The sequence below is a fragment of the Acomys minous genome (genome assembly GCF_964271855.1).
Source record: "Acomys minous genome assembly, chromosome: 9".
In the NCBI taxonomy this organism is placed as follows: domain Eukaryota; kingdom Metazoa; phylum Chordata; class Mammalia; order Rodentia; family Muridae; genus Acomys; species Acomys minous.
Genome location: NC_140490.1, coordinates 86,216,474 through 86,227,337, shown reverse-complemented (window position 1 = coordinate 86,227,337; position 10,864 = coordinate 86,216,474). Strand labels below are relative to the sequence as shown.

The 10,864-nt window shown below is 38.3% G+C and overlaps 1 long non-coding RNA gene across 1 annotated transcript in view; it reads left to right on the top strand.

The window, feature by feature from the left end:
• Positions 1–5,274: 5,274 nt before the first annotated feature.
• The window catches only part of LOC311606056, a 169,220-nt gene continuing 163,630 nt past the window's right edge, over positions 5,275–10,864 (top strand). The window contains exon 1 of the long non-coding RNA XR_014782177.1: positions 5,275–5,368. This is a non-coding gene — a long non-coding RNA (uncharacterized lncRNA). The remainder of the gene's footprint in view (positions 5,369–10,864) is intronic.

The window sequence follows — 10,864 nt, the reverse complement described above, 5'->3', positions numbered from 1 at the left end:
TGGTTGAGCATATGTCCCTATTGTGTAGTAGTACATCTCTGGGTATATTCCAAGGAGTGGAATAGCTGGGTCTTGAGGAAGCCCTATTCCCATTTTTCTGAGAAAGCACCAGATAGCTTTCCAAAGTGGTTGTACTAGTTTGCATTCCCACCAGCAATGCAGGAGTGTTCCTCTTTCTCCACACCCTCGCCAGCATGAGGTGTCAGTTGAGCATATTTGAACATGTCCCTTGGACGGAGATACCTGGTGGCACTCAGAGGAAAGATAATAGGTCACCAAGGAGAGACTTGATACCGTATGAGCATATTCAGGGGGAGGATGTCCCCCTCAGACACAGACTTAGGGGAGGGGAGGAGAGTAGGGGGGAAGTGGGAGGAAGGGAGGAATGGGAGGATACATGGATGGGCTAACAACTGAGATGTAAAATGTATAAATTAATAAAAATGTATTTAAAAAAGACTCACAAAAGGTAGTTTGAGATAAAAACATTTCTGTATTTCTCATTTGTTTCCCTCCCACAACAATAAACCTTTGAAAGTGACAACAAAAAAAAAAAGCTTGTGCCATAGTGCTTAGCCACCTGCACCACTCACAGACCCCTCCTGCACTACTTCTAAGCAAGACTAGACTTTCCACTTACTCCTCCATAGACTAGCCTAGTGAGTCTCTCAGTCTCCCCATAGAAGCCTTCTCCACAAGCCACCAGATCTAGGCCCAATCTCACATCCAATAAGACACAAAGTTTTGACATTGCCTGTACTTTCGCCAAAATCAAGGATTTTTTAATTGATTCCCCATACATGCAACACCACACAAATACCTTCTGTACTGTTTCCTGGACGGCAAATCTATTCAAAATTCTTATGTCCTTATCTATAATCTAGACCCATGAGTTTCATTGCCTTCCCTGTCCACATGTTCTCCAAACAACCTCCATATCTACACTGTGTCCAATTTTTTAAAACATGCTGGTTTTGAAAAGCCATTTTAAAGGAGCCCTACAGTTGGGGAAGCCCATTCTTGCTTACTCTCAAATGGCATAGTCCCTTTTATGCCATATTAACATCTTTCTATGAAGCCAAGTCTGCCTCCAACCCCTGCTACATGCTTAGAGCAAAAAGTGAACCCTGTATCCCAGCCCAGTTTATTCTGTCCACTTGCCCTCACCACTCCTAATACATTTTCACATTTACGGAAAATCTTTCAACATCTCTCATCTGCTCCATTCTGTTCTATCCAGTCAGACTCAGAATGAACAGTAGAAGACCACATTCCCAGATACCATTACAAATATAACAATATGAAATATCAAAACAAACCAATCCCCAAAACCAATCAATCACATAGAACTGCAAGTGAAAGATCACTAGATGAAAACCAAATTAAGAGAATTATGTGTATCATGAAATAATATGAGAAGTTTAAAGTGGACACAAAGAAACAGCTCAATAATTATAAGGAAAAAGTATTTAAGAAGAATATACACACAAGTGAAGCATAGAAAAGCAAGATAAGGCTGATAGAAATTAAAAGGACAACTGAACCCTTGATAGCCAGATTCAGTAAGGAAGGGCATAGAAATATTAAAGCAGAAATAAATTGAAATACAAATAAAATTGAATCCCTATAGCTTAACTAGTAACCTCAAAGAGAGTCCTTACAAGTAAAATGAAACAGTTGGCATTATACTGGGACTCTAACTACGTGTGTGTGTGTGTGTGTGTGTGTGTGTGTGTGTGTGTGTGTGCGCACATGTATGTGCTGTATGTTTATGTGTGTATATATATATATTATATGTAGAAAAATAAATAGATTGGTTCATTTATTGATAGAATTTAAAGCAAATAAAAATATGAAAGAGAAACATTAAATATCACAGGAGAGCAACAATCAGGAAATGTAGTATACCAAGAAAATGAAACTTCAAATTATACTCATAAATGAGGAAGAAAAACTTAAAGTCAATGAGATAAACAAAATAATCAATAGAGACATTGAAGAAAACTTATACAAACCAAAGAAATAGACAGCTGTGTGGATACACGAAATATACAGAAAGCCAATAAGATTAGAACAGAATGGTAAATCTTTAGATATATCACTAAGAAGACAGCGAGAACAATATCTACATAAATAAATTAATAAATCAGGGGAAAACTCTAAGCAAGCAAGGGAAAGCCTTGTGATAATAATTTAAGATACCAAAGAAAGAAACTGAAGAAAATATCAGAGGATTCAAAAAGCTCCCATCCCCAGGTATTGGTAAATTATGTACTAAAAATAAATATCGCATCAAAAGCAATCTATACATTGATTGCAACCTCCATTTAACTTCCAATACAGTTCTTCACAGAATTTGAAAGGACAATTTCAGTTTTATGTGGAAACGCACAAAGACAAGACAGACAGAAAGAAAGATACACACACACACACACACACACACACACACACACACACACACACACACCAAGGATGGCCAAAACAATTCTGAATAATTTTTTAAAGCTGCTGGAAGTATCACCATGCCAAATTTCAAATTGCACTACAAGATCTATAGTAATAATTTTTATAAGTACTTTTAAATACCTTCATATTGGCAATTAAAACTGATTCACTGACCACTGGAAAAGAATTGAAGACCTACACAAGAGTCTGCACATCTATGGAGAAATATTTGCAATAAAAGCCTAAATAGACACTATAGAGAAGACATTTTCAGCAAATAGCTCTTTGTAAACAGGACACCTGCATCTAGAAGAAGAAACATAGATCAATATCTGTGACTCAACAAAACTTTACATTGAAAACAAGACGCAATGATCTGAATCTGACAGAGGTAAATGTCATGACTAGACTTGAAATTGCTGCCATAGGAACAAATGTCTCAATAGAGCACAAACACTGCAGACCACAACACCAACTATAAATGGGATCTCATGGAGCTGAAAAATTGTGTACGCCAAACGACCTCATGACTAGATCAATGCAACAGCCCACAAAATGGGAAGTTTTCTTTACTTCCTATATCTCTGAGAGAGTATTAGTATCTAGAATATGTAAGAACAAAAAAATTGAGCATCCAGAAAATAAATAACGCAATAAAAAATGATGCACAGGATTTAACAGAGAGATCATAAAAAGCAAAAACACAAATTCATGAATAATTTCTAAAGTGGTTGTACTAATTTGCATTCCCACCAGCAATGCAGGAGTGTTCCTCTTTCTCCACATCCTCGCCAGCATGTGGTGTCAGTTGAGTTACTGATCTTAGCCATTCTGATGGGTGGAAGATGGAATCTCAGTGTCGTTTTGATTTGCATTTCTCTGATGACTAAGGAGGTCGAGCATTTTTTTAAGTGTTCCTCAGCCATTTGATATTCCTCTGCTGAGAATTCTCTGTTTAGTTCTGAGCTCCATTTCTCAATTGGGTTATTTGGTTTGGTGGTGTTTAATTTCTTGAGCTCTTTATATATTTTGGATAATAGACCTTTGTCAGATGGAGGATAGGTGAAGATCTTTTCCCAGTCTGTAGGCTGTCGCTTTGTTCTCTTAACAGTGTCTCCTGCCTTACAGAAGGTTCTCAGCCTCATGAGGTCCCATTTATTATTTGTTGACGTTAAGGCCTGGGCTGTTGGTGTTCTGTTCAGGAAGTTGTCTCCTGTGCCTATGTGTTCCAGACTCTTCCCCACTTTTTCCTCTAACTGGGCACTTTCTCAGAAAAATGGGAATAGGGCTTCCTCAAGACCCAGCTATTCCAGTCCTTGGAATATACCCAGAAGATGCACTACCCCCAACAGGGACATATGCTCAACCATGTTCTTAACTGCCTTATTCAGAATAGCCAGAACATGGAAACAGCCTAAGTGTCCCTCAGTAGAAGAATGGATAAAGAAACTGTGGTACATTTACACTATGGAATACTACTCAGCTATTAAAAACAAGGAATTCCCAAAATTTGTGGACAAATGGACTGAACTAGAAATGATCATAATGAGTTAACCCAGAAGCAGAAAGAGTCAAAAGGTATATAATCACTTATAACTGCATACTAGCCCAAAGGGCATGTCCCATGAAAGTCTTCACTTACGAGGAAACTGGGACAGAGGGAAGGACATCCTACTGGGACTCTAGATAAGAGAAGCATGGGAGAATGGCGAGGTAGAAGGATCCAGAGAGTCCTAGAAACCTACAAGAAGAACATTATGATAGGCAGATTTGGGCCCAGGGGTCCTCCTCAAACTATGGCACCAGCCAAGGACAATAACGGCCATGAACTTCAAACCCATACCGAGATCTAGCCAATGGGCAAGACATTCTTCACAGTTGAATGGAGAGTAGGGTATGACTTTCACATATACTGTGGTGCCTCATATTTAACTGCAATCCCTTGATGGGGAGACCTGGTGGCACTCAGAGGAAGGACAGCAGGTTACCAAGAAGAGACTTGATACCCTATGAACATATACAGGGGGAGGAAATCCCCCTCAGGAACAGTCATAGGGGAGGGGAATAAGGGGAAAATGGGAGGGAGGGAAGAATGGGAGAATACAAGGGATGGGAAAACCATTGAGATGTAATATGAGTAAATTAATTTTAAAAATTTAAGTGAATAAAATAAATAAATAAATATCTGGTAAAGGTCTCCAAGGTGGACTTCACAGATAGTCTTATAGGACCACCACTTTTATATTCTACTTCTTTTCCTCCCTCTTGCAAACAGGTTGACCATTTGTGCTTCCTGTACAGTCTAAGAGTCAGAACAGGTTTTAGAGAATGAAGCTGATCCTGAACTAGGAAGCTGGGCTCTGCCCAAGATGAAAGCCAGGACTCCCCCACACTCCACATACAAGGACAGGCAAGTGTGAGGGTCCTGCCATCTGCACACACAGCCTGGACAGGATGTCTCCAATCTCTTGTTCTCCTCGGTGTCTTGATAGGCGTACACATTGATGTGTATGAATATTTTTAACAAATTTTGCAGTAAGCTAGTCTTCCCCTCTGCTTTCTCCAAAGTTTACTGAGCATGGAGCTCGGAGGCCCGGCTGGGAACACACCTTCTCCACAGGCTTATGGCATTTCCAGATACCTCGAATCATCAGGGTGGCAGTCGGACCACAGGCGAGCCGGGAAAAGCACTGTTGTCCTGACGAAGCAGGACAGGTCTCATGAAATTGCACCAATTCTTTATAAAAATGTAAGCACTGAAATTATTTTAGAAAATTAAAATATGTTAAAAACAAAACATTTTTTAATTCATTAAGAAAAAAACCGAGCCGGGCGTGGTGGCGCACGCCTTTAATCCCAGCACTTGGGAGGCAGAGGCACGTGGATCGCTGTGAGTTCGAGGCCAGCCTGGTCTACAAAGTGAGTCCAGGACAGTCAAGGCTACACAGAGAGACCTTGTCTCGAAAAACCAAAAAAAAAAAAAAAAAAAAAAAAAAAAAAAAAAAAAAAAAAAAAAAGAAAAAAACCACAGAAAACAACTTGTATGTATATAGGTTTTGAAGGAAGTGAAATGAATGTGTTTTTGTCTTTCTACTGGGTTTTCACTTATCTTTTTGGTTTGGCTGGCTGATTTGTATAGAGAAGATTTGAGATGGTACCTTATTCAAATCAAAAGTGAGGTCTTTTCGTGGGACCAGAATTACTAATTCCTTTCCCCACACAAACACCTCAGTTCTGATGCATGGAAGGTTCTCTACTTGCTGTCAAGGCAGAACTCCTGGTGTCCACTGCAGATGCTGCCAGACTAGGACATCTGCCAACATAAGACCTGTTTTGACACAATGGTGCTAAGCAGGCAGAGGACCAGGATGATACTTCAGTTCTGACATGTGATAGCAAGAGTACGTAGTTTCCTTCTTCCCTGAGAAGAGATAGCTCTCATTATTCACCTTCAGTCCAGCTCAGGAGCCAGGTATAAGAACCTCCCCTTGCTCTCAGAGGAAGGATAGCAGGCTACAAAGAAGAGACTTGATACCCTATGAGCATATAAGGGGAGGATTTTCCCTCAGTCACTGTCATAGAGAAGGGGAGTAAGGGGAAAAATGGGAGGGAGGGAGGAACGGGAGGATAAGAGGGATGGGATAACCATTGAGATGTAATAAGAATATATTAATGAAATAAAATTTAAAAAAAAAGAACCTCCCCTTGTACCCACCACCTCCCACATCCTGAGCCATAAGATGGTGCTACCTAAGAAAGTCTTCCCAAAGCCCCTTACTAGCCTGGACAGTGGACAGACTTGGATGAGGATCTGACGGGGGGATGTATGTGAGATGAAAATGTCTTGGTTGTACCTGTTTGCAGCCTAGCTTTATATTTAAATAGCAAACAAAGAAGAAAATAAACTTGACACTTATTTGTTGTCATGAAATTAAAATATTTAGTGCCAGGAAGAGGAGGAGGCCGGGGAGGAGGAGAAGAAGAAGTAGAAGAAGAAAAAGAAGGAGGAGGGGGAGGAGAGGAGGAGGAGAGGACAAGGAGGAGGAGGAGAAAGTTAATGGAATCCCAGCTCAAAGGCCCAGAAAATATTTTCAACAAATTCATAGAAGAAAATGTTCTTCACTTAAAGAAGGAGTTGCTTCTAAAAATTATAACATGATAAAAACAAGATTTGGCCAGAAATGAATGATCCCTTGCCACATGATAGTCAAAAGACTAAATATATAGAACAAAAAAAGAATGAGGTCTGACTTTCACAGGAACTCTGGTGCCCCATTTTAGACCACATCCCCTTGATGGGGAGGCTTGGGGGCACTCAGATGAAGGATAGCAGATTACCAAAAAGAGACTTGATACACTATTAGCATATACAGGGGGCGAGGCCTCCCCAAGTCACAGACACTAGGGAGGGGAGTAGGGGAAGCTGGAGTGAGGGAGGAAAGTGAGGATACAAGGGATGGGCTAACAATTGAGATAGAATGTGAATAAATTAATTTTTAAAATAGAAGAATTTTCAAAGTTGAAAAGGAAAAAAGAACAAGTAACTTATTAAGGCAGCATGTTAGAATTACACCCAGCTTCTTAGTGGCAACTCTAAAACCCAGAAACATCTAGACAAGTGATCTTCAGATCTATGATACCAAAGACAGGGCTCAGACTACAATGCTCAGCAAAACATTTCATCACTATGGATGGTAATGACCATAGGAAACATGAGATTCTGTAAAAAAGTCCTGTTAAAAAATATATCTAACTACATGTCCACTACAGAAAGTACTAGAAAGAAACTTCACTCTAAGAGGGTGAGCTACACCACTGAAAACACAGAAAATAAATAATCTTATACCAGCAAAACCAAAACAAGGAAAGCACAAACTGTACAAACACACACACACACATTCATAAACATATACACTGTACCAACAACAGCAAAATAACAAGAATTAACAACCATGTGTCATAAATATCTCTTCAGTATTAATGAACTAAATTTCTGTATCAAATGAACGAGGCTAAGAGTATGGAACAAAAACAAGGTCTATCCTTCTGCTGGATATAAGAAACACAACTCAACATCAAAGACAAATATTAACTAAGGCTAAAGAGCTGGAGAAAGACTTTGCAAGAAAACAAACCTAAGACGCAAGCTGACACAGACATTCTAATGTCAAACAAAATAAACTTCAAGCCAGATCAACCAAAGAAATTAGGAAGGAGACTTCAAAGTCATCAAAGTAAAAACTCATGAAGACAACATTTCTATTCTTAACATCCATGACCCAAATGCAAGGGCACTCATGTTTGTAAAAGAAACATTGCTAAAGACTAAAACACACATGTATCCTCCACATTGATAGTAGAAAGTTCAATACTTCAATTTCACCAATGGACAGGTACTCAAAACAAAAACTAAATAGAGAAATGGTGGAGCTAAAAGATGTTACAAACCAAATAGACTTCATAAACATGTATTGAACATCACACCCAAACACAAAAGAATATACTTCCTTCCCAGTACCTAATAAAACTTTCTCCAAAGTTGACCACATAATTCATCATAAAGGACAGCTCAACAGCTGTTAAGAAAAAAATGAAATATCCTCCTGAATCATAACAGAACCCCATGGATTACAGCTAGATTTCCACAAGAATAGAAAGCCTACAAAGTCATGGGTACTGAACAACTCTTTAATGAGTGACTACTGGGTCAAGAGAAAAATAATGAAATTTAAATCTTTCTAGAATTCAACGAAAATAAATACAACATACAAAACTTATGGAGCACAAAGAAAGCAGTGCTAAGAAACTTCATAGCAGTAAGGACCTATATGTAAAAATGTCATACAACCAATATAACAGCATACCTGATGATGGAGAACAAAAAGAACCAAGCACACCCAGGAGGAGTAGATGACAGTAAATCACACTGAGGGCCTAAATCAGTAAAGCACAAATAGAGAGAACAATACAAAGAATCCATGAAAAACAAAAAGCTGGTTTGAGAAGAGCATCAAGATGGACAAACCCCTTTCCAAACTAAACAAAAGATTGAAAGAGAACATCTAAATAAAGAAAATAAGAAATTATTATGAGTACATAACAACAGACACTAACGAAATCCAAACAATCATTAAATCATACTTTTAAAACATGTAGCTCACAAAACTGGAAAATATGAAAGAAATGGTAGGTTTTCTTGAAAAGCACAACTTACCAAACTAAAATCAAGATCAGATAAACAACATAATCATATTCCCTAAAGAAATGGAAGCAATTACTAAAAATCTCCCCTTCCGTTGGGATCTCCTGGTAGCCCCATCACGTCATTGATGGCTCCATTTTCTTCATCACCCTACATTTGTTGTTTAAGTGTGCCACCCTTTATATCTAGTTCTCTTACCCCAACAAAATCCATTTTTCAGATTAATCACTAACACTTTATTTTCTTTCACTCAATATGCCTGATAAGGTACATGTTTCTTATTAATATGCAGTAGTTTTTGCATTTAATTCACAGTAATCTTATCTGTGTGTCTAACAATTTGACTCAGGAGCTCATATTGGTTCTAACTTCTAGATTCTGACTTTAGGTCACTTACTTTAGGGATATTGAAGTAGACTGAAATGAGGAAACGGGTTTCCTGGTGGAACAAAATACGATGTGCACAAGGAAGTAGTGTTACATCAAACCTCTTCTCAAAGTTCATGTTCCATATTCTGTGAAAGCACACACTATAGATAAGATACATGTGTTGTCTTCATGACCAAGGATCTGACATGGCCTACATCATGCAGATAACTTGGGGGCATCCTATGAGCTGTTAGCCAAATCTAGTCCTTGTTGTTGAATCTTTGGAGATCCCATGGGCATTCAAGTAGTACGAACGTCACCTCAACTATGAGGAGCTCTGCTCTTCCTTGTGGAAGGTTGGTATGGCCTGGCACTCACAAATAATACAAGGATACCAAGTAACGGGTATTTTCTACCTCCACGAACAGCATCAGGGCAGGACACAGCTTGTACATTTTTCTCCATGAATTGGTAAATCTGCATGTTTAACGTTCCTGGTTTCATTGTGATTCCTATAAATTACATTTCTACCTTCTACATTCCTTCCCCCAAAGCCTACTATGTACAGCACCAAATTCTTTCTCAAGTTTATGGCCTCTTTCTGCTCTCCATTCGATTGCAGCATAAATGCGTGTGTGCTCCTGTGTATGCATACATATAATCCTAAATATATCATTTCATAAATTATATATATATATACACACACATATATACATATACACATATAGATGTACGTGTGGGTATATATGTATATATACATGTAACTTATGGATTATTATCTATGGCTGATCATTTTGTACTGGGCAACAAACTGGTCTGCTCCTCTCTAAAGAGCACCACTGCTCTCCCTCCATGCTTTCCTCAGGGCCTATAGTTATTTACATAAGAGTCTTTCCCTGTAGGATTTTCCTCAGCCAGTTTGACAATCCAATTGTTCTTAACCATCTGTCTCACACAGGCTTGAACTTCGGTGATACAAATTTTTAAGTACTTTTATTCTATTTCATGATATATATTCAATGGACTTTGCTGTCCATAGAAGAGCAGATAGTAATGATTCCTGGCAGTTAACAATAGACTCTCATCGAGAAAATGAATAATTACATAAAAATTGATGGAAATACATAACATTTTTATTGGGTAGACATACATGATTTTTAAAAAGCTGTAAATTGTATGCAATCAAAAACATATTATACAAATAAAACCGTCCCATCCTATATTATATATAAAACTCTGGATTAATTTTGACATAGTCTGGAATTTTAAGGCAGTTTCTTGGTATTCAGGCAAGAAATCATATTGTATAAGGCATTTATGATGAAAATATTTTCTGACTAGTAATATTTAATAATTGAATAATTGTATCTCAAACATTATAGTGTAAATAGTACAATTTCCTACAAATCTTTGATGACTATAAAGTCCATGTCGTTACAGGAGGCACAGTACAATGCTCATAAATGCAGAGCAAGTGTAACTTGTCCTGGGCAACGTCCCTACTATTGGCTATACCTTGAGAATTGATTGAAGGCACGGAAACTTTGTAAAAACATGATCCTATGAAAACTAGTACTGTAAAGTACTGTGTGAAATACTAGGCGGTTTTATGAAGTTTACAATTTACATGAATTTTCTGATGTCTTTTAAGAGATGAACTTGTGACAAAGGATTTCTGACACTCTTCACATCTGTAAGGCTTCTCACCGGTATGGATTCGGCTGTGAGCTTGAAGATTTGAAGGAAAGGAAAAGCCTATTCCACATTCCTTACATCTGTAAGGCTTCTCCCCAGTGTGGGTATTGTGATGAGAGTGAAGAGTTGAGACCCGGGTAAAGCATTTGCCAC